This window comes from Carassius auratus, chromosome 22, assembly GCF_003368295.1.
Source record: "Carassius auratus strain Wakin chromosome 22, ASM336829v1, whole genome shotgun sequence".
Classification (NCBI taxonomy): domain Eukaryota; kingdom Metazoa; phylum Chordata; class Actinopteri; order Cypriniformes; family Cyprinidae; genus Carassius; species Carassius auratus.
In genome coordinates this window covers 7,666,840-7,692,692 of record NC_039264.1, presented here as the reverse complement: position 1 = coordinate 7,692,692, position 25,853 = coordinate 7,666,840, and the positions used below count along the sequence as shown (strand labels likewise).

Here is a 25,853-nt window from a genome sequence, read left to right as displayed (position 1 = left end):
TATCTCTCTGTTTGACGAGCTTAATGCTCCCCGGTCAAGGCTGATGAAGATATTTCAACTTTGATCTGTTTATAGGTAGGATACCATGGTGATTTCAACAAATACAGGTTTATGAACCCAATAGTTGGATTTAATGGAATGAAAAACATTCTTTTCACACCTCGTTACTGGAGTACTTCAACATCTGTGATGTATCATATAAAACCAAAGGTTCACATCTTTGCAGCTCGTTTCAAAGTGGGAACCGACACCTTTTGGACTTTTATTCTTTGACCCTACCAAACTATTTATTGTGAAAGGTCTGGAAGATCAAGCTGAATAATCGGCATAACGCTCAACATTTAAGGGTTTTATCAAACTTCTAATCTGATTTTATTAAACTATGGCAGCTTTTAATTTATTTTACTTAAATGTATTTTTCTATTTCATTTAACTTTTTAATTTTTCATTTGTTTTTTTAGGGCTGTCAATCGATTAAAATTTATTTAATACCTTTATTACACAGGAATTTAATACAAATCTACAGTTGTGTCAGTTGTATTCTAATTTATATATAACTGATTTTATTTAAAATTTTCTATTTTTAAATATTTTTATTACTAATTTATTTTTTTTTGAAAGCTTGTCAGTTGAGTTCAGTAAAATGTAGGCAATTTTATTCTAAATGACATATTATTGATTAAATGTTTTATGTTTTTATTCATTTTATTTATTATTACATTTTAGAATTATCAGTTGATTAAATTTTTTTTAAAGGATTATTTGATGATATATATATAGCTATTATTTTTAGGCGATTAAGCTATTATTTTGAATTATTTGCAGCTGTTAACAAATTAAAGTATAGGTTAATCAAATAATTATTCATTCAAAAACATCACAAAATCTTTTATGAGGGTATTTAGGATGAATTTGCAAATGTAAAACCAACTGGATAAATGTTCTTATTACTTCCTAGTGCAGCCCACAAACTGTTTTGTTTTAGGGTATTTACATCAGTAAAAAATCCATAAGGAGCTCCGGTCAAGACCTCTGCCTCTGTTTGACGTGTTTCCGCTCATTGCCGCCCCGCTGTCACACTACAATACATCGGAATGTGGACGAGATTTTTGCTTTAGGGAGAAACACACACACACACAGTTAGGAGCACATCCAGTGGAGGGGCTCGCTGTGTACATGTACACACTGGATGTGTGTGTGTGTGTGTGTGTGTGTGTGTTGTGGCTACAGCTGGCTTTCTACAGTGTTTAGTGAAGGAGACAGATGTTGTTTGCTGGTGTTCAGCGTGCAGTGCAGCTGTTGGACAGAAACACAAATGATTCTGCTCTACATATTGCAAGCTAAAGAGCCCCAAACCTGTTGAATGGATAGGGTGAAGAATTTTTTATGTATTTTTGTTTTATGCATAATTTGTCTAGTTAGTCTATTTTATTTAATTCTTATTTAATTTATTTATTTTTTAATTGCTATTAACCAATTAAAACATTTAATGGATTTTGTTCATGCACTTTATTATGTGCAGTATTTTATTTTTTACAGCAGCAATGGATTAATGTATTTTATACATTTTAATGTAATTTTATTTTATGCATAATTACTTTAGACTAGGTAGGCAAAATAAAATAAAAATATTTTCTTCTTTTTTTTGGATGCTTTTTATTATTTTTGATTATTTATAATGTACAGATAGGCTCATTAATATTTTTTTTATCATTCTTTATTTTATATTGCAAATGCCATTGGAATTGTTTACTGTAAAAAAAAATAGATCCATAAAATAACAGTAAAAGTACTAAAAAGTGTCTCAATATATAATGCATACTGATTAGGATAATGTAAAGCTAATCCAATATTTTAAATATATATTATTTAACAAGACACTGTGCAAAAATAAAAAAGAAGGAAAAAGCAGACTGAATTAAAACTGTGAATGAAAAATATCAATGGGTAAAACTCATAAAAGCAGCTTTCCATTAAATCTCTATCGTTAATGATTCATTTGCCATTTGTTCCTGTTTTTAAACTTACTTCCTGTCACTGAGATCATTTGCTCTCCCCTTTTGACAAAATCTCACCCCTTCATGAATAACTCATTAATTTTGCAAGACTAATGCTATCATAATTCATGGTTTGACATCTAATTCTGACATCTACTTTCTCTTTAGACCTGAGGTTTGCTGTGACTAGCATGCTAACTGTTGGAAAACCTTGCGTAAACCGATCCTAAAACCAAACACAATTTTTAGATTGAAATAGCGTGTGGTAGCAATGCTTGTGCAATCCCAGTTTTATGTTCTTTGCTTCTTTGTTTTGTTTTAGTGTCTGTATGAGTGACTTTAGTGCATCTTAGCGTTTAGCAGGCCTCTATATGCCCGCGCTGTGAGCTTAGCAAACCTTTAAGCCACAGTTGTGTGAGATGTTGCCAAGTAATACGGATAGAAGGAGGAGGGAGTGAAAAAGAGAGCAAGTTTGACTCTTTTACTTGCGAGTCATTCATCTGTGTGCGCTGAGAGATGTGTGTTGTGATGGTTTTATCGTTTGTTGGCTGTCGCTCTTGAGCGCTGTGTTCAGCCGGGCTCAGCTGAATTTTACCCGATCATCCCAATCCCTCGGGCCGCTCGCAGGCGCCCACATCTGCTGCAGTGATGTCATCAACACGTGACATGCCGCTTTGGATTGAGTGTTAATATTTGATACCCAACATAGCCTCTCCTCTCATTCTATCATTTTTTATCTTCCTCACAAGACACATGAAACACTACTTCCTTTTACAGTCTTTAATTTACAACATAGAGAAAAGATTGTTATTCAATTACATTTTACTGAAATTTGTTAAAATGAATAAATTTATATATTAAAAGTTGTTTCTGAATATAAAATCAATATGTATATTCTTAACCAGGATCTAAAATATTTGTATTATTTATTTTTGACACACCTGTTAATGAAAGGTTAATGGATGAGATATATTATATTATATTATATTATATTATAAACATGATGTTATGTTCATTATTTTAACTAATTTTATAACAGAAATATATATTTTTAAATATTTAGATGTTAAGGTTTTCACACAATTTTAATAATGTTAAATTGATTAATATTTATTGTAAATAGTTGAATAACATAATACTGATGATATGAAATACTTAATTCATATTTCCCTTATCTATTATATTTTTTCATATCTATTTATTTATTTATTTATCTGTCTTTATCTATCTATCTATCTATCTATCTATCTATCTATCTATCTATCATACAGACACTGTATATTAGAAAATAACAAATAATGTTTTGTTAATCATGTTTAATCTATCTATATCTAATCCAGTGATTTAATTTTTTCCATTTTAAATGTTTCTTTCTTTTTTTAAATAGCATTTATTCAATTTTTTTATATTATATTTTACTATTTATTTGTTAAAATTTCCTGGTTTCCTGATTTCCTACGTATAATGTAATGCTGAGATTGGAATTGCTTGATTCATATGCCCCCTTCAGCTGTTTTGACTCTGCCTCTAATCCCACAAGAAATCAAGCCAAAACATTTAGCGCAGGTTTTCCAGAACCTCTGTCCCCAGAGATGCTGCACGCTCAGGGGCACGATGTGCAGTGACCCACAACGGCACAGCTACATAAACACAGTAAAAAGCGCACAACTCCAGCATGCGGACAAGCCAGGAAACCCTCCCTATAGCTCCGAAGGGAATCACTAACTCATCTGTCACCTGATGTACGACACTCAGCTATGTTAATCTCAAGCGCTTACAGCAAACATTAGAATGCCTTTAAGAAAACAAAACCTTTAAGACCATTTCAAGAATATGTAATTGTCTTCTAAATATGCTAAATATATATATATATATATATATATATATATATATATATATATATATATATATATATATATATATATATATTAAACATTTTGCGTAAAAATAATTTATTTTTAATTATAATATTTTATTTATCATTTATTTTATGTATATGCTTTGTTTTTATTTTATTTTTAATTTGCTTAACTTTTTATTATTATTATAGTTATAATTTAGATTTTGGGTTCTTTCATGTTTTTGTTGCTCATTTGTTTATGTATGTGACACTGGCATACATGCATATGTAGTTGCGTGCAGAGTTGGGTCTCAGTTTTGCCATGGCCCTTCACCCTTTGTCTCCAGCTCTATGAGACAGGAGCTAAAGATCATGGGAAAGGGGCCTTAAACATCCCGTCTCTCTTTGAAGCATATAAGAAGGATTGTCAGGGGCACTGAAACGCTCTTAGCCTCCTATTTTCAGCGTTAACTGCTGCTATGCTTGCTATGGTCATAACAAAGCCTAATCTTCTCAAATATGCTATGCTAAAAACATTGCATGTGCTTATGCCCTGTGAACAAGATTGCTTGTGAACATTCAATTGTGCTAGGTCAAAATGGCTGCCTTAGCAAAATGTTAAAGGGATAGTTCACCCGAAAATGAAAATTCTGTCATTAATTACTCTCCCTAATGTTGTTTCAAACCTATAAGATCTTTGTTCATCCTTGAAAAACAGATATTTGGAAGATATTTTGACAAAATCTGAGGTCCCGTTTACACTAGTGTGTTTCAGTTTTAAAACGCATAACTTTTGCTACGGCGACGCCTATCATTTAAACTACCCCGGCGTTTTCCACATTCGAAAACGGAGAGTTTTGAAAACGCTGCTGACCCCGTTTTAGTTTGACAACTCCGGGGTTGCGTTTCAGTGTAAACGACCAAAACGGAGACTTTCGAAAACGATGGCGTGGCTGCCCATGTGATCTCCGCGTATCGTTGACGACCGTGTGAACATATCATGTCTCTGTCGATTGTGTCGCTGTATTTGTTTTGGCATGACTCCCAATCGTCATTTTCGTCCGCTTTGTAATCATTAGTTACTTTGAGTAACAGTTTCACCTCGTCATCTGTCCACACAAAGATTTCCTTGCTTTTCCTCACCATCATGCTCATTGTTGAACCTGCCAGTGAGTGACTAGCCATTGACTTCTTACTTACACTTTTACGTGCATGCCCAGTGTGCATGAATGGTCACATGACATGCGTCTTCTACAACGGCAGTGTAAAGCCGGACCGTTTTATAACAAAAACGCACTAGTGTAAATGGGGCCTTAAAATCCATAGACAGTAACCATGTTCAAGACCCAAAAAGGTAGCAAGGGTATCATTAAAATAGCTCATGTGGCATCAATGGTTCAACCATAATTTTATGAAGCTACGAGAATACTTTTTGTACTTTTGTTCTTTTACTTTTTGTGCACGTGAACAATGCGTATTCAATGTTAGCAGCAGCATGCGCACGCATTGTTTACATGCAGAGCAAAGCAAGCGCATGCATTGTGATACTCTCCAGATCTAAACATCTAAAGATTGTTATTTTTGTTTTTGTTTTTGTTTTGGCGCACAAAAAAGTTTTCTTGTTGCTCTAAAAATTTACGGTTGAACCACTAATGTCACATGGACTATTTTAACGATGTCCTTGCTATGTTTCTGTGCCTTGATTATGGTAGTACTCTTACTGGAGTGTCAGAAAGCTCTCGGATTTCATCAGAAATATCTTAATTTGTGTTCTGAAGATGAACAAAGGTCTTACGGGTTTGGAAAGTCATGAGGGTGATTAATTAAAGGAGAAGTTGACTTCCAGAATAATATGTTCCTGATAATTTACTCACCCCCATGTCTTGTTCTTTCTTCAGTCACAAAAAAAATGTGAGGAAACCTTTTCAGGTTTTTCTTTATATAGTGGACTTCAATGGTGCTCAATAAGTTTAAGGTCCAAATTGCAGTTTCAGTGCAGCTTGAAAGACATTGCCTCAGTTCTTCTGGATTGAGTCTGTCTCAGTTTGTTCTGTTTCTTCATGTTATTCAGGACAGACTGATGATGGTGAGATCAGATCTCTGTGTACAGCACTGGTTGCTGTTAGACTCCTTGTGCAAACAAAAAATCTCACTGATCTCAATTACATTTAATGGTAAAAATAATGTTTTGAAATGTAAAATGGTATTTACTACTTACACATGTGACGGTCCCTACACTTTTGTTTTGGGAGCGTGGTGATTGGTTGCCCATCCTACGACTTGGCCTAATGGGGTGGTTCATTGACTGCGCCTGTCGCTGTGGCTGGCGCGCTCCTTTTAATAGAGACTGTTGGATGTGTTAGTTTTGGGGGACTTGGCTCTTTATGTGTGTTTCGACTCTTGTTTCGTTTTTGGGTTATCTTTGGTCTTGTTTTGATTTCTCCCTTTTGCTTTGGTTCTGGGTTGCTTTATAAATTTCCCAACATATTAACAGCACATTTCACACTAATACAGACACCCTGCATTACACACTGATGTCTCCCAAAGTATTCTTTTCATTTTATTATTTCCCAATTTTTTTAATTATTAAGTCTTTTCCTTTGAGTTCAGCTTTGGCTGTGTGTGTCCCTTTTTGTTTCTTCCCCGCCAAGCTAGGGGTTGTAACACACACTACAGTAAAAGATAGAAATAACTGACTTAAAAGCATTTTTTGTTGGTGAAAATACCAGTGGCCGAAGAATTTTTCACAGTCCTGTATATTTATACACTTTTAACCACAAATGCTCGTCTTGCACAAACTCGGCGATGTACATTTAAGCCCAATAATGACAAAATTTTCATTTTTAGGTGAACAACCCCTTTAAAATTGATCCTGGGCTTATTTGCTCCAGAAGAGCATGAGTTCTCCATGGGGCACCAAGGTTTAACAAAAACCATAAATGTTTCAAAAAATAGTTGTGGCCCCCCTAATGCATGTTTTGTTCAACGCAGCTTTTGAACTCCAACGAGTTGGGGTTAAACGAGTTTGACACCCGTGACGTATGTAAACACTGATACTGGTCACGCTTATTTCATGCTACAACAGAGTACATTGTGAGGTTTTGAACATTAAATGGGAAACAGACTAAAGCAGTGGTGGTCGAACTACTTTATTATTAAGTGATTAACTGGTTCAGACGAATTATGTCAACTATTTTTACCCTTTTATTTTAAACAAAAATAATTTTAAATAATCTAGTTTGTATCTTAATTATATTATATAGTAATTATATACAAAACTTAAATAAAAAAACGAAAATGCATTTTTATTGTACAGTTTGAAATTTATTGTAATGAAATACCTAGATAATAAAAAAAATACTTACAAGACAAAAAAATCGCAAACAGGCTTAAGAATCAAAGATTTATTCTATGAAAAAAAGTCTTAACATAAAATGTTCCTCTTGACTGCGTCCTCATGTCTCAAAGAATAACATTAACCTCTTTGTCACTCATTGCATCATGTCTCGACAGTGGTCAGGGGTCACGATAGGTCACGCAGCAGGACTATTAAAGGGGTCAGAGGTTGTCGAAGGAGAATAAAAGGAGCCACATATAATCATCAAATGGTAGTTTTCATGACATCTAGAGGCATTTGCTTCAGTGAGTTGAAATAATTCGCGCAAATAGTAGTTCAGCTATTGTGGACCTTTTTGGATGATGACAACAAACAGAGAAACACTTCACAGCTTTAATATCAGCTACGAGATGCTAATAAAATATGACACATTTGCGTATGTCGTTGTCAGGCGGTTAGGAGCGAGAGCGAGGTGACCTTTCTCTAACCGTGCCCAAATGCATTTTCCACGTATGTTCTTACAAGTGAAAAGTGCTTCCTCTTTTCCTTTTCTGTCTCACTCTCTTTCTGTCTCTCTTTCTCTCTGTCAGTGAAAAAGCTTTTCATATCCCTGTTCTCCTGGCCTGGCCAGTCTCTCTCCATTTCCCCTGTCGTTTGTAGGTCAGTTCCTCCTCTAACGCTCAACAGAGTTTGTCTTGTCCTGAGAGAGGGCCACACAGAGCAAATCCATTACTGCCCAAGACGAAAACAGCACAGACTCATTTTTAGAGCGTGTTTTGAATACCAAGCAGAAGATAGATTGAAGTACTCAAATCACATTTGAAGTTACATATTTGTAGGTTGAGATCCTTAAAACACTGTGTTTCTGTGGCGCTATCAAAACATTGCTGTGTGTTTAAAAATTCCGACCAGCCCTGCACGGCAACAGTGGCTCAGCCAATGGCGTGAGTTTGGGGCGGGGCTATCTGTCTGCCAGACCAGTGACAGAGTGTCTGGGGAAACCTGTTTGGAAACTGTATTATAACTGAACTGAATATAACCTAATTTAACTAATGGAGACTTTGGTTTGGTTTGATTTTGGTGTTTCTTCTCAACAACTCTGCTTAGTTTCTGTAAAATATGTGATAAAAAGTCAGAAATCTCAATATAACTCAAAGATTTGATCACTTAAAGGGTTAGTTTAACAAAAATGTAAACTATCATTTAATTACTCACCCTAACCAAACCAATAAGACCTTTGTTCATCTTTGGAAAAAAAAAAAAAATTTTTTTGATGAAATCGACAGCTTTCATAGACAGCAACACAACATGGAAAAGAAAACATTTTTGAATAAAGTTATTTTTTTTATTTTTTTGCACACAATAGTCTCATAGCATTATAAAATTATAGTTGCACCTCTAATGTCACATCAATTATTTTAACGATGTCCTTACTACTGTACCTTACTGGGCCTTGAACATGGTAGTGTTGCTGTCTATTCAGGATCAGAAAGTGCTCAGATTTCGTCAAAAATATCTTCATTTGTTTTCCGAAGATGAATGAAGGTCCCACAAGTTTAGAACGACATGAGGATGAATAATTAATGACCGAATTTTATTTTTTGCTGAACTATCCATATGCTAACCATGTTAACTAATCTCTGAACTCTTATTGAATGTCAGCAAATTTCACATTTGTGTCTGTTTGAATTTCCCGTAGTGAACACCCTTAGACAAAGTTGATACTTAAATGAGATCTTTATTAAAAAGTTCTCTTGAGCTACAATGGTGCATTCACACATTAACACTTCTCATTTACTTCGAATGGGTGACGTCATGCATTGCCGAACTGAATTGTGGGTCTGTTGCTTGCGGCATAAGTTAAGCATTTTCAACTTTGCAAGTGGTTTGTTCAAATACAGTAGTAATAGTAATGCTTCAATTAATAAAAAGTACTAATTATAGTTGTGTAGTAACATACATAATGTCATTTTTCTTTCTCTTTTTCTGTCAACAGTCGCTCTGAAAAACCACAGCTCCAATGGTTTGTCGGCAAACAACAGTAACCATGACAACATTAAAGCCACAGGATTGGTTGACGGCGGGCTGCATGAGGGAGAGCTCCTACTACAGGTCAGAAGGACAAGCACGTGTGTGTGTGTGTGTGTGTGTGTGTGTGTGTGTGTGTGTGTGTGTTTATATGGTGTTCATGTGCAATAAGTATGTTATAAAGAGTCATTTAAAGCAATGTCCTCGAGGAGGAGGAGGAGGAGAGGAAGAGAAAAGAGGAGAGGCTATTTCTGCCTGGACTTGTTCTCGTTTCTGACACTTAAGCATGAATAATGCACAGATAGAGGTCTCATATATTATAAAGGAAGGATAAAATAAGCGGTAAAAGTATTCTCTCTTTTATTTTACTTTGAAAGTTTTGTCCATCCGGTGACAGCAGTTCTGAGAAGTCTGTCCACTCACGTCTATATGTCTTCGTTTCCTCACTGATGCTTTCACATTCTCTTAGTTCCTATTATCGTTTATCTTTCATTCATATTTGTTTATCCTTCCTTTTTTTGTTTTTCTTGTTTCTTTCTTTATTTCTATTTCTTCCTTCTGTTACTCCTACCTTCCTTTCTTCCTGCCTGTTTTTCCTTACTTCTGGTCTTCTATCGATCCATCTCTTCCTTCCTTCCTTTTTTCCTTCCTTCTTTTATTCCGTACTTCTTTCTATCCATCCAGCCATCTTTTCCTTCCTTCCCCTCCTGTCATGCTCCTTCCTTCCTTTCTGTTATCTTCTTTCCCGTCTTACTTCCTTATTTCCTTCCTTCCACTGGTCCATCTTTTCTTTTCTCCCTCCATTCCTTCCTGTCTATTTCTTCCTTCTTTACTGTCATCTTCTTTAGTTTCTACCTATCTGTTTTTCCTTACTTTCTCTTTTGTTGATCCATTCCTTCTTTTCTTCCTTACCTTGTTTATTCCTTTTTACCATCCATCACTCCATCTCTTCCTTACTTCCCTCTTGCTGTGCTCCATCCTGCCTTCCTGTTATCTTTCTTTCTTCCTTACGTCCCTCCATCCATTCTGTCTATTTCTTCTTTCCAGTCTTCTTCTTCATTCCTTCCTTCCTGTCTTTTTCTTCCTTCCTTCCTTTCCTTCTTTTATCCATCTTTTCTTCCTTCTGTCCTTCCTTCCTTACTTCCTGTCCTGTCCTTACTTTCTTACTGTTAACTTCCATCCGTCCTTCTTTCCTCCCTTCCATTTCTCCAATCTCCGTCCTTCTTTTTTCCTGTTATCTACTTTCCTTCCTTCTTTCCCTCTTTTCTTCCTGTCCATCGAAATATCACTTCCATTCTTCCTGTCTATTTCTTCTTTTTCGTATCATGTCCTGTCCTTTCTTTATTCCTTCCTTCCTTCCTTCCTTATTTTCATTCTATCTGTCGGTATATGTGTCCGTCATCTATCTATCTATCTATCTATCTATCTATCTATCTATCTATCTATCTATCTATCTATCTATCTATCTATCTATCTATCTTAGCTCTGTTGCTTCTCTGCTTCATACTCTCTCTCTTCCCTCTCTCTCTCTCTCTCTTCTCTCTCTTCTCTCTTCCCCGTGTTGTGTATAGTTGTGTGTGTTGTGTGTGCTGGACTGTGAACGATGCAGTGGCTACATATTTGATAGTAATGCTTCCTGACTGCCATCCCCCCTCCCCCCCGCCCCACGAGAGCTCCGTGTGGGCTGTTCTGCCAACCAACAAGCCGAAATATTTATACTGAGTGCTGCTACTCGGCCATGTTTTCTGAGTGTGTTTGGACCAGGTGTGCATGTATGAATGAGTATGCGTGTGCCTGTTGGCATACAATGCAGATGTTCAGGCAAATGAGAGGGACGCTGGAAGATATAAACTTGTGTGGCATGTTGCAGCACATTATTATGTGTTATCTGGCAAAGACGATCACAGATTGAAGTGGATGAGGTCATTTAGTGATTTATTGCTTGTTGCTTATCATATCATGTAAGGGTTCAGTTTGCATTTAGAAAGTGTTTCCAACACAAACACAAGCAGAGCTTAAATAAATCATTCATAGGGTTTCAAGAGAGCCCTTATTTACACTCAGACCGAAGTACAGCGCTGCTCTTTGGGAATGTTCCGTGAATCTGTGTTTGTTTTCTTATTACTGCTGTTATTAAAAGAACCATTTTTTATATTGTTTTATTTATTTTTCCCTGATTTCAACATATAATGTTAGCCTATTTTACAGAATTTAGCAGTAATTTAGTAAATCTATTTAATATTTTTAAGAAAGAATCAGGTACTTGTATTTATTTCAGCGTCAGACACTAGACTGTCCACACTTGCCCAGGTCACACTCATTAGTGCACTGACTCCTCGGTATAGCCATACACAGTTGTTTTTGTGTTGTCTGTGGATGTGTCAGATTACCATAATCACAGATCCACACTTAGAGCCCACCAGATGGTGATGAGCTGCAAAATCCCCTCCACAAAAAAACACAACAGTGTTCAATGACAACATGAAACTGACACTGCGTATTAGCACTGTTTTAGCATTTGTGTTTAGAATCTTTCATCAATATCTATAGTAATACCTTTTCAGATGTATGTATGTATGTATTTATTTTGCTTATTTAAATATCCAGTCAAGGTTTGGTTGAATTAGCATGGTCCATTTATATTTATCACACATTTATCGCTAATATTTCTTATATTAAACTGCCCAGTTAAGGAGAAATAGTTTTTTTTTTTGTTTTTTTTTTTGTTTTTTTAATAAGAGAACTTTTATTGTGAAGTTCTTTCTTCATTCCATTGTTCACTGATTCCAGGTTTGTCTTGTTTAATCGTTACTTTCAGTGTTAATAATTAATAAATTGTTTGCTTAAAGAACAGTTCCGTCAAACATTTGCTAATTGCAAAACTTGTTCCTGTGAAACTGAGTTCTGTGGCTTTTAAGGCACTTCTGTTAGCTGTTAGCTGCCATATGCTAATTTACAGTACTTATATAACAGTACTTCTAAGAAATTCAATTGTACAATGTTACAGTTGTGTAAATGTCTTTCCTTTTAGTTAAACTTTGTTTTAGTTTATGACTGGAACTTAAACAAATGAATATTGTACATTTCCCCCCAAAAAAATGGTTGATATGCTCTGCCCCAACTTCCTGTTTTAATAGGAAATACATCAACACCGAAAATAATACTGTACTTGTCAAGTAATTATGGAGTTCTAGAATAAAGTAATGATTCTTTTTAAAGAGCAGGTTTTTGATCAACTATGGAAGACAGAAAAGTCAGAATTAAGTGATGAATTTAAAAATTCTGAGGGGAAAAGTCAGAACTGCAAGATTTAAACTTGGAAAAAGACTCTTTTTTATTTTATGTTAGGAAACTGCAAGATGTTAAAAAAAAAAAGTCACAATTACGAGATGTAATTTTAGAATTATGAGGGAAAAAGCCCAAAATTCTGAGGTATAATTTGGAATTTCAAGAAAAAAAGGCCTAATTCTGGGTTTAAATCTTGCCATTCTGATTTTATTCCCTCAATTCTGAGTTTATATCTTGAAGTCTAAATTTGGATTAAAAAGTCGCAATTAGCTTTTTTGTTGTTGTTGTCCTGTGGCAGAAACAGGCATCCCCAACCTTCTTTATGACAAATAAACTAATACTTTTATTTCCTGGCTTTGTTTGTGGTCACAGGCTCTCAATGGCTTTGTGTTGGTGGTCACCGCTGAAGGGATCATTTTCTACTGTTCTCACACCATCCAGGATTACTTAGGATTCAACCAGGTAATTATCCTTCTCAACAGTCTCTTACTGTACATAAACGCATATGTATCATATAGCCACTTGTTCTGATACTAAATTAAATCTGATAGGTTAAATTATGGACAAACCAGACATGATGTAATGATGTACGTACACTTTCCCAGAATCAATATTACGTCAGACTCAGCTGTCGGATAATTATTCCATACTTCTCACCTCTATTCTTAGTGCACACACACACACACACATATGCTCATCAGATCTGCCTAATACTGATTAATACTGCAGTGTATCTCTCGAGCAACAGTTTGAATGCGGTAGAAATTGAATGCGCTTAATCAAAGAGGCTTTACTCTGAGATTCAGTCTGGCACGGCGGTAATCCAATTCATCATAATTTACTTATGAATTATTCAGCTGAGACGTCACTATATTTGTTTACTCTATGTGCTCACAATGTCCTCTTTTTGTTCGGTTTAAAGCATTTAGATGAAAATAGAGGGAGTTTGATGGCAAGTTTATGCTTTCAGATTTGGGATTTTTCAGTGAATAAATTGTAAAAATGTAATTATTGAAAATAAGATATATGACAATTTGACAGTATTTATATACAAATTTCAAAAAGGAATTCAGAACTATGTATATACTATATTCATGTACTACCATTTTTTTAAAGAAATTGATACTTCCTAAAAAATCAACAACAAAAAAATTCGTCAAAAATATTAATCATAATGTTTCAATGTGCACCAGATCAGCATATAAGAATGATTTCTTAAGAATCATGTGACAATTAAGACTAGAGTAATGATGCTGAATGTAGTAATGAATGGAGCTGAATGGATCATTGCAATCAATTACATTTTGAAATATAAAGAAACGGAAATCATTCATTTTAATTTGTAACAATATTTTACAATATTACTGTTTAACTGTATTTCTGATAAACCCATAAAGATCTCATAAACCCATAAAGTGATTCATCCTTTATTTTAATTGTAATTCATTTGAACTTTATTCTCTCGCAACGTTCCTCTTCCTTTCTCCCTCTGTCTCCCAGACAGATGTGATGCATCAAAATGTGTTCGAACTCATTCATACTGAAGACCAGCAGGCCTTCAGATGCAACTTGCACTGGGCCTTGAACCCGCCTCCAACTAGCATGCAGACAGAAGAATCCCCACAAGGTCAGGAAATATATCATTTTATAACATGGTACCACTTTATTGGGATATTTTTTTTTACCACAAAACCATGTGGTAGTGTTGATATTTTGATACACTGATGAATTATTTGCTATAAAAAAAAATAAAAGTTACTTCATTGCTTTGACTTTTTTCTTCTCAAACCAAAGAATATGATTTTTCATAACAAATTAATGATGAAAGACCCAAAGCACTTTTAATTAACAGTTTACAGCACTCAAGTTAGGAGAAAAAGATATTTTTTCTTTTTTGTTGTTGTTGTAAAAAATAGAGAGGAGGAGGGTGGTTTGACCTTTAGTGGAAGCTCCTGCAGTTGCAAAATAAATGTTGTGGTCACTAAAACGTCCGTTTTAATTAACGATAACAGCAAACAGAACGGACCCGAAAACAGAAACGGTGGTTAGTGGATAATCCAGTGATGAACCCCGGCTGAAAAAGTCTAGACATGCTTCAGAGTCTCAAGTTCTTTTCTTTTTTTGTTTCTCTTAGATGGAGATCCTGCCCCAAGTATGTCGCTGGTGACGTGCAAACCCGACCAGCTGCCTCCTGAAAACTCCTCTTTCCTGGAGAGAAATTTCGTTTGTCGTTTCCGATGCCTCCTAGACAATTCTTCAGGATTCCTGGTCAGTGTCAAACAGCGGAATCTCTTGTTTTGCTCTCAAAACCTACACAGGAACGTCGTACTTCGACTGATTCAGAAGTCCTCTTGGAATTTAATATTAGTATGATGGAAAATACCTTGCTATTCAAAGTCTTTAAGCCCCGATGTTCCAGATTATAGAGTGAGTTAGCATCTAGGTTAGCGCAGCTGATTTTGTGTTGGACTGTGCCTCTGGCATCCACAGAGATCTGAATTGTTAAAACACCTCTGTAATCTGTATTAAAGGAGCAGTAAGGTCATGGGGAACAGGTTTTAATTAGTTCTAGAAGAAATAGAGCAAAATAGTGCGAACTGGTTCTTGTTAGCATAAATTAAAGCTAATTTGAAGAAAGCCAGGCTTTAGCTACAGTATGGGGCACAATAGCCACCACCAATTCCTTCAGCTGTCTTTATTCCAAAAGTATTTTTCCCATTCATTCTCCAGCCAGACAGCTGTCTCTTTCTTTGCTAATCTTGGCAACGGAGTAGTGAAAAGATATGTATGCGTGCAAAGCTCTGTACTCTTGCCCTGTATTTTACTTTCTTTCCCCTCCACTCCATCTTTACCAAATCCACCTCCCTCAAGAATAGCATGACTACACTTAGCTTGTCAGTAGCGGACCGCTAACAGGGGTCTCCCCGTGCAGTCAGAGAAATTCATCAGCATGAGTTAAAAATATGAGCAATTTCAAACTATTTTCCATTACGCATTTTCTGTTTGTTGTCCTCTTGGCATTTTTGAATGCGACCATTAAGTTCTCTAGGGAGGTTCACAATGAAAACATAATTATGGCCAATTAGCTTCCTTCGTGATTATTTCATTGACAAGGCCCCAACTCGGAAAGTCATGCTGAAAGCTTCGTTTTTATTTGCGCCAAATGAAATACACTTTGACAAATGTTTTCTGCTTGCGTATGTGAATGCGCGTCTCTGTATTAATGTTTCGTGAAGTCATTGCAGAACTGAGATACTTGTTGTGTAGCTTTACATAACAGAACTGTTTTAAATCAGGCATTACACAAAATGAACACATAACCCAGAAATGAAACAATAAAAAATAGGTTATCAAGAGCTTTCCAGCCACAAAATGTGTATTATAGTTTTATGTTTGGGCATATTCATAAGTGAAACTAAATTAACCATGGCTAACATACATAAAATACTCACTTTTGAATGTAGTAATCTTCACCAGTCAGAACAGAAGGTCTAAATTTGACTAACCAATCACAAACAAGCAAACATTCAGATATGACACATTTTGGACAGGTCAGAGCCTTCATTTATAGATGACCTGGATTGAGTTCTGTTGCACACACTGAGTCAGAGACAAATTATGTGGTTCACCAAGGGCACGCCAACAAAATCATCAACTCCACCTGTGTATGTACATATATTACGTGTCGGTTATGTACGTCCTTCATGCAAATGGGTTATGACATGATTTTTTTTTGTCTGTTTTACTTTCATTTTATTATTATGTTGTAGTTGCAACAATTTGAAACTTTCTATTATTAGATTTTGTGCAGTATGAAGCTGATGTTTTTTAAATTCCAAATTTAAACTAAATTCCACTTGGATATTATTCAATTCATAGGAGCTTTTTCAATGTTTAATTTTATTCATGCCCCATCAAGGCCCTGAATCTTCAAGGGCGTCTGAAATTCCTGCATGGGCAGAACAGGCGATTGGATGATGGAGGCCAAATGCCGCCCCAGCTCGCCCTGTTTGCCGTAGCGACACCCCTACAGCCTCCTTCAATAATGGAGATCCGAACCAAGAACATGATTTTCAGAACCAAACACAAGTTGGACTTCACCCCAATGGCCTGTGATGCTAAGTAATGATGGACATTTCTTTCGAAAGAGATGTAACATGCACTGTATACATGTGTTGGTAGCAATTTATTTTACAGTCCTGTTCCTCATGTACATACTATGCACTTATTATATTAATTACAATAACTATGTAATAACTAGGTACTAACCCTGAACCTACCCCTAAACCTAACCCTACCCCATATAGTTACCTTGTATTAACAGAACTTTCTTAGATAAATACACTGTAAGTACACTATAAGTACATGTAAGTGCACGTACTGTAAAATAAAGTGCAACCCATGTGTTTATATCTCCATAAGTACAATAGAAAAAATGGTGTAATAATCACTGATGTTGTCTGTTTTAGGGGTAAAATCGTTCTTGGTTACACCGAGGCAGAGTTGCGAGTTCGAGGTTCGGGGGTACCAATTCATCCATGCAGCTGATATGCTGTATTGTGCTGAGAACCATGTCAGGAGTAAGATTTTCATGTTCCTTCAGATTGTTCATTTTGGAGTTGTACTGTTTTAAAAAAGTCCAGCCAAAGAAAGATGCTACATGACTAATATTATGATTGACTGAATTACGAGAAGATTAAGAAAAAGCTATGATGCATGCTGACATTGTTGCCAAAGGCTTGGTTTCTAAAATAAACTAATGACACTAAAAGACATAAGCACTGTGCTCTTGGGAGAATGCTTGAACAAGTGACGGTACTCTTATTCAGTGTGGTTCACATGAGATAATCTATAGATGTTATGACAGGAAGTGAATTTGAGTGATAATATCAATTGTATGGCAAGAACTTGAATGGATTTGATGAATTCAGATTTTTTTAATGGTGATCTATGGGCAAGAAGTGGAGAAAGAGAGACAGACAGAATTTCCAAACAGACAGAAAGAGACAGGAAGAGGAATGTTTTCCTATAATCCCATGTATTATGAAGGAGATTGGATAAATCCTTGACGTAAGGAGTAGAACTAGAGCTTTAAATCCAGTAAAAACAGTAATTCAATATGGAGTCAACAGCCTATAGCAGAAAAAGGTACAAGGCAGAAAAATCTGGTCTGTATATTTAAACTAATATCTGGGTTTACAAACTGTTACATTGTCTATTGCAGTGATCAAGACTGGAGAAAGCGGTCTGACTGTGTTTAGACTGCTTACAAAGGACAACCGCTGGAAATGGGTACAAGCTAACGCTAGACTCGTCTACAAAAATGGCAAGCCTGACTACATCATTGCCACGCAGAGGCCACTTGTGTAAGTATACTAAGGCTAATATTAATTTATATTGCTGCACAAACAATTTACAAAATATAGATTTAGTTTTTTAGCATGCTAAATAGCATGGCAAATTAGCGAGATTTTGATGAAAGTCCTTACATTTCCACTGACAAGGTTTTTATCCATTTATTCAGAGAAGAAGAGGGCGGAGAGCATTTGAGGAAGCGATCTATGCATCTTCCATTCACCTTTGCTACTGGAGAAGCTCTGCTGTACCAAATCAGCTACCCCATGCCAGGCTTTCCTGACACTCTTCAGGGCAAAAGCAAGAACAACAAAACCAAAAAGAGCAAGGTAGAGAAAAGTTTGAAGGATGATCTGGACCCAAGTTCTCTACTGGGAGCCATGATGAGACAAGACGAGTCTGTTTATGTTTGCCAGCCTGCTATGGAGCCTAGAATGTCATTCCACAGTAGCCTCTTCAGTGAGCAAGTAGAGACTAATACCTTCTCTTCTTCTGTAGTAAATGAAAGTTGGAATCCAGCGCAGAATGTTGTAGCTGCAGTTTCCAAACAGGAACCAAGTTTTGACCCGCTCCTGACAACATTAGACTCACTGTCCCTGGAAAATGAGGAAAGCTGCTCCAACAGTGAGCTATTCAGTGCCCTGGAAAACCTTGGACTCAATGCAGAGGACCTAGAATTGCTGCTTCTGGATGAGAGGATGATCCAGGTAGAGATGGAAGCGGATTACATCCCATCTCTGAACGATCTTCTCACCAACAACGAAATCCTTTCCTACGTCCAAGACTCATTGGAGAACCGGATCGAGGACTCGACAGATGCTCAAAACCCTGCCGTGGCATTAGACTCTGTTGAACCCCGTGACCCATGTTCTGCTTCCAAATCAGCTTCTCAGATTACTTCCTCCATGCCTGATCCTCATGTACCTTTCTGGCCACAAAAACAAATAACACCCATAGTTCATCTCTCACAGCGTATGCAGCAACATCTCAATGGCCAGTCAGTTTGCCACAAAACTGAGAGCTGGATCCAGCCACAAATACCTCAGGTGTCTACAAAAGACTCTGAGACAACTACATTTACCCAGCATGATACTTTGTTGGTGAATCCAGTACCAGCTATACACAATGGCCACTGGGTCCCTGAACACACACACGTGAACTTGAACTCTCAACTTGGTGACAAGATAACAGGACCTAGTAAAGCACCATCACAGCAATGGCAGCACAACCAGTTGCTTGACCAGTTCCAGTATAAACAAAAAACAGCTGTGGGTAGTGATACCCCTCCAAACGGGGTGTACAGTGATCCCCAGTGGCATGGATACAACTTCACAGACCAGTTGGTCACAAATGTACCATGTTTTCCCAATGGCCAGATGGCGCATACACAAACAGTGGGCACACATGCTGATTACAATATAACTAACAATTCAGGGGTGGAGTTTACGATGAACATCAGTACAGCCGGGGATGTAGGGCAGTTTCAGGGAGCCATGGCCTCGTCTTCATCCTATCAGCAGGGTTACCAGAAACACCAGCAGCAGCCAAAGGTCGCACCCACTTATTACGCCTCCTATACCAAACAGAAATCCTCTCTGGAGCATATCCTGGGATTAGCCCCACCATCAAACCTTCCCTCGTTGACAGATTATAGCTCAGAACTGACCCATGACGCCACCCACAGTAAGGTAAGAATTAAGGAAGGATATAGTTGCGCAATGTGATTTAACCAAGTTGGACAAGCTCCTGGAGCAACAAAATATATAACAAACGTTATCCAAAACCCCAAGTACACTCTCAAATCTCAATTTCAAATGGGATTTACAAATTATTGTAAATAAAAATGTTGTCAAACCCTTAATCCTAAAAACTGATTGGTTGATTGAGAAGTATTGCAGGGACCTAGGAGTTTACAATCCAACTCTTGAAGGACCACATTCCAGCAAAGCTGAGCTTTATCCCTAAAGCTTTAAACATATTTAACCAACTAATGGAGGTCTCCAGGATAACTAGAAACTTCCATGCAGATGTGTTTGAGCTAAACTCAGCAGGATTAGATACCCCTGCAGAACCTCATTTCACTTACATTGTCAAGCTGGTATTGATTCCTGGCTTAGAAATATTGTCCACTAGAAATTGCATCAAAAGGGGCTTTTACAAAGAAGGAAACTTTTCATAGGAGCTACCTGTTTTTTGGTGTGTTCACAATGCAAGAACTAGGAATGTATTGAGTTCTAAGAACTTTGTTTGGAGGAACTACATTAGCTCCTACTCCAGATTAGGGTCTAAAACACTGATTGGTCAAGCACATATGAAACACTGGCTACCCAGCATTTAAAAAAATCTGTGTAAAAATATTTACTCCACGAACACAGCAATAGCGGTATTTTGCTACCTGTCGTCTGCATCGTTTTTCTTTTCTCAACCTTGATGATTTGTTACACTCCAAGTAGCACTCTTTCAATCGCGTAAATTGTGCATTTACATTCTATCTCAGTTATCACTAAACCCACGACACAAAAAAACAGCTTCATCATGGCATCCTCCATTCACCGATTGTTAACCTTTGTAAATGCCGTGAATAAAGACTTCGCTGTCGGCCGCTTCAGAGTTGGGAATGCGACCAGGTAAATGGCAACCAGGGAAATTGGTTCTATAGGAACCACCATGCTGGCTAGTTTCTAGAACTATGCTGTGCATAAGAAATTCTGTCATTAATAACTCACCCTCATGTTGTTCCAAACCTGTAAGACCTTTGTTCATGTTCTCAACACAAGTTAAGATATTTTTGATGAAATCCAAGAGTTTTCTGACCCTGCATAGACATTTTTGGGCTCAACATGTCGTATAACGATAAGGACCCTTTTGACCACCCTTCATTGTATAGTATTTTAGTTTAAAAGATATTCTGGACTCCAAAGCATGATACGCCCCACTCCACCCCCTACATATTTCTCTATCTTTTTTCCATTGGCCTAAATGCTCACTCTGATCTAATTGTGCTCTGTATAAGGGGCCAAGACCTAATAGGTCATGTCTAATGTGCTAAGATTGCATAATGCACAGTGACAGCCCTACGGTACAAAGTCTTGGCAGTCTCTAGAGATTCGCTGTGGGGCCCCACACAGGTGGATGTTTGCTTTGCCTGCTGTGTTGCATTATTATGGTGACTGTGATTAAGATCGTAATCTTCAGCTTAAGAGTGTAAGCTTCCAGGTCAACCCACAAGCACCAGACAGGCTTTTCTGCTATACTGATGGCAGCCAACTGTAGCATCTAGTCCATTGTGAAATGGGAGCCCTAGGACATGGACGAGAGATAGAGGAAGAGTAACCTCCACAAAAGGACCGCTCATGCAGCAGGCAATATTCAGAGACCATGGGCCCCTGTCTGTACTCACAAGTATGAAGGGCACCATGCTGTTGTTCCACATGAAGGGATTGTGTTTTCTGTAGATGGTAAGCAGTGCTTGCTAAGACAAATTTGGTGCCTAACTTATCCTTTGTTGTCTGTGCTGTCGGCATATCATCTCAAATAGTGTGATTTGTTGAGTACAATTACAGTTCACTTGGCAGACAACTGAAACATAATAGACTAAAGAGCTAGACCCAAAATAATATAGATACTTTGGGTGGACTGTTTTGAATTTGCCTGGCATTGAAAAAGAGAGATGTGGGTGGTACAGTTAGAAATAGTTCTGAAATTGGAATGGTAATCATCAATGGAAGGGCAAGGTGAGGGGAAATTCAGTCCAGCACTACATTCTAGGCTTTGAGTTTTCTGAGTTGTGTGTGTTCAGGCTCATTGCTCTCAGCTGAAACGAGAATAGAGCTTAAATGCCCAGTCAGGCGTGAGCAGCCATGACCTACAATCCAGCATCAACATAACCTCATGCATACTAACACTACACTTTCATATACTATAACTACAGGAGCTTTGTGATATAGCCAAGGATTTACTTATCATCTGCAAATGTGAACAATGAGTGAATTATGAGTTGGTAAAATAACACCCATTGACATAAATCTTTTACCCAGCTAATCTTTAAGATTTGTTTTGGTTAGCATTTTGTATGTGGCAGTTTGGACTTTATTTTGATGAGTTTACCTCCAAAAAACGGCATGGAATTTGTTTCTGAATATGATCCTGGTTAATGTATTTTGTGAAGACCTTAAATAACCCCAAAAAACACAACATCTGCCATCCAGCTGCTGATAACCTGCTTAAATGAGCAACCGCGGTGCTAGTTCTATAAGCTAGCACCATAAGTGAGCTTTGGTCGATTAATTTACAATAGAAGTTGGTCTAATGCTAATGGAAGGTCATGGTTGCTCACTGAGAATTTTGTCATTTTTATTCTGTATTTACATTATTTGACTTTCAAAAGCTGTTTTAAGCTAGGCTAACAGAAGTCTTATAACTGCCTCCCAAATGACGCACTATAGACTTTGCACTTGTACACTATGTAACTTATGCACTATGTACTCAACCATGTAGTGTATAAATTATACAAGGTTATTTTGTCATTCATAATTTGAGTTTGATAGTCCCTCCCCCTTGTGCAACAGTAAGTGTCCAACATTCAACACTTTGTTTCTGGGTATTTAAAGTGCACTTTTTCTTTTCGGAGTTTTCAGTGAAAACACTACTCACACTATTTATACTAAAAACGTCATAGCATAGTACATAAGTACGCGATTTGGGATGCACCTCAAGTTCTTAACTGACATTGACAAACTTATCAATGCTAATCAACATGTATGTTATAATTATAATTATCTATATATTATATAAAACGTAAGCTTTTTTATAGTTTTTAATGGGAAACTGATACATACATTTTTAACTAGATACTTCTAATATTTGTTTGTTTATTTATTTCCAGATGGAGACGGGCTTTATACTCAATTCCGCTAATGTGGCCTACACAGGAAGTTGTTTGGTCCCCAACGGAAATGCTGTGGCCACACCTGGCAACAGTCCCCACCCCCTTCCTGAGCCACTCCCACCTCCCCCAGACCCTCAGACCACTGGTTTCTACCTCTGAACACACTCAATACAGATCCGTCCGAAAAGATGCCATCAATCATGAGAAGACTGTCAAATAAATAATAAAACAAACAAAAAAATTTGCTTATACACTTGAATCAAGAAATTTAAATTTAATCTAGATTAAAATGAGCCAGACTGACCTCTGGAATATCAAACCAATCGCTGAATTCTCCACCCAGGATAATGTGTTGGCGCTCTCATTTATATTATTAATTCAGTTATGAATGAATCATGTATCAATTACAGTATATTTGGATTATTTCTCTCAGTGTCATTAATGCTATTTGAGACATAGGGAAATTTCTCCAGTTGGCAGATGCAGTTGACCACTATTTGAGATGTGTCGGGATAAGTTTGTGTGTATGTGTATGAGATGTCATTCATTGGGCTTTATTTAAAAATTGTTGGTAAAACTGTTTGCGTGACTTGCGATGCGACGTATGTAAATCACGTCGGAGCATATGCAATGTCTAGCTTTTACAAAACTGATTGTCCTGAAACGCAGTACATGACTGAAGTATATATATATATATATATATATATATATATATATATATATGAACAGAAGACTGGGATTCATATTTATTTATGGCGAAAAAAGCAAGGGTGTTACGTTTACCGAAAGAATACTTATGTGTGATAAAACAGTTTAGCAGTATGAAAAAGAATGAGACTCTTGTAGGTGTCACTTGTAGATCTGAACCCTTCTCGCTTTTACATTTGTGAGATGATTCTAGATCAAATTCAACTTACCCTTTAGATACATGTGTTAATGTGTATAGTGAATCTAGAACCAACCCTGTCTTGTGATGAACGCGTAATAATTTGCAAGAGTTAACCAGGTAAATCAGATAAGGGCATAAAATAGGTACATGCAAGTGGACTTATACATGTTGTATTGACTTTAAATAGATTGGTTGATTTGTCTCAATTACAGTAAAAACGTTGCATTTTATACAAATTTAACAATCAGTTGGAGTAAACTTTTTTCCACTGTTAACTTGTATGATTTGTTTGGATTTGTCTCATTTGAAGTAAAAATCATACATTTTGTAGGAGCAAACTATTACAAGCTACTATGGTTTTTAATACGGTTAACTCAAATTATGCGTTTAACATGGGTCCATTTTGTCGAGAACTTGCGCTTTTCAAAAACCAGGTTTGTTTCGTCCATGAAAAGAGATTCTGGAAGATGAAATTGTTGAATGTGTTGAGTATATTGTAAAGCAGTTAAAAAAAGAAAAGGAATATTTGGTGCTGCGAGGTGTTTAATGAATAATAATGTTAAATGTTATAGTATTATGAAGTCACAGAGAAAATGAATATCCAGGCCAGCGTCTTTGTTTTTACATTTCGTTTTTAAATACATACATACATATATATAGATATACACACACACATATACATACTGTATTTGCAAACGTTTCCTATAAGATGTACCACTGGCTCGACTATGGATTTAGATTTCTTTAACACGTATATGAGAAAACAATATGACAATCATTTAAAAAATGTTTAAAGAGTTTGTAAATAGTCAAAAATAAAAGTTATTTCATATTGTTGTAAGCACTATTTTAAAGAGCACTGCAACCTAACCAGGTTTTAGTTTTTTCCGGCACAAGATGTAGGCTTCTTGAGAGATGTTTTTTGGAGTAAATATTGCATTTTTCTTTTTTCAGGTTGTGTATTCTGTTTGTATGTTTTAAGAAGTTTTACACTTGAAATAAAAAGAACATGGTGCCATACTGGAAAATGTACTTTCCAGAATTTAAATGTTTTACTATTTGCTTATAAATTTTTGTCTATGTCAACGGTTTGCCATGTTTTTGATTTTTAATCAATCATATTCGATTAAAAAAAAAAATCACGTTTGGATTTATTTTAATATTCTAACACACTGAAGTAGCAGAGATGATAGGTACATATGCAGTTTTGTCTTTTTGCCATTTGACTGCTTGTTGAAATGTACAATTTGGTCCTTTAATTAAAGAATTTGTGCAATCACAACAGGCCTCCTGCTTTGAAGTTCTTCTAAGTCTTGTCAACTCTCATTTGAATACATTTCTAGGTTCCAAATTTTTGTGCGTATTTGACAATATTTACAATTTCATCTTTCCATAATCCAAGTATACATTTGTTTTCTACTAAAGCCAATGAGTTCTGTACCTAGATGAAGTTCAACCAGCTTGGGCAAACTAGTCCAAGTTTCCTACAGCAACAGGAAGTTGGGGTGGGGCCTATCAGAAGGCCTGTCCTACAGTGCAATCAACCCAACACATAATTTTGAGAAATCGTAGGCTTTCAGCAGGTAAATTTCCAATGTCTCTCTTGCTTTTATGCATATTGGAGTACTGAACTGTTATCTTAGCAACATGCTATTGTTAAAACCTGCAGTCAACAGTGAGGCAAGCCTAATTCACTTCATGAGCATTATTTGTGACTTGTGTGCTTTGTAGAACAACACATCATTTACTTAATAGTTCACTAGAGCTCAACTATGTTTTAGTTGAGCTGATATTTTAGTCAGTATTTCAACGGTTTAGCAGTATTAAGGCTTGTTCACACTGGGACAAATATCGCACGTGATTATCGGCAACATTTAACACAGTGAATAAACAAAGGGCACCAATGTGAATGTGCACACTAACGCACAAAAGCAGACGCAGTAGAAGCAGTTTTAGTAAAAATAGGCTAACGATTGCGTCATAACCTGTGACTCTCTGTCGCACAGTAGAGAAATTACCGTATGGACAGGAAGAGAAGCTCACAGGCAATCTTTTACTGTCTATGAGGCCATCCGAGGGACATGGAGGCATGAAGTCAAGGGAGAAGCCCATAGAGAGTCAACATTATTCAACAACGTCTGCAAGATTCGGTGGGTGATTCAGATTTCTCTTGACACAGCTATTAGAAGACTTACAATTGTCAGACAGGTTGCTCATGTGTGAGAATGGCC

General features: G+C 36.6%; 1 pseudogene; it reads left to right on the top strand.

Annotated features, from left to right (window-relative positions):
- LOC113039570 (aryl hydrocarbon receptor-like) overlaps window positions 1–24,904 on the top strand; it is a 38,974-nt pseudogene extending 14,070 nt beyond the window's left edge.
- The last annotated feature ends 949 nt before the right edge of the window (window positions 24,905–25,853 follow it).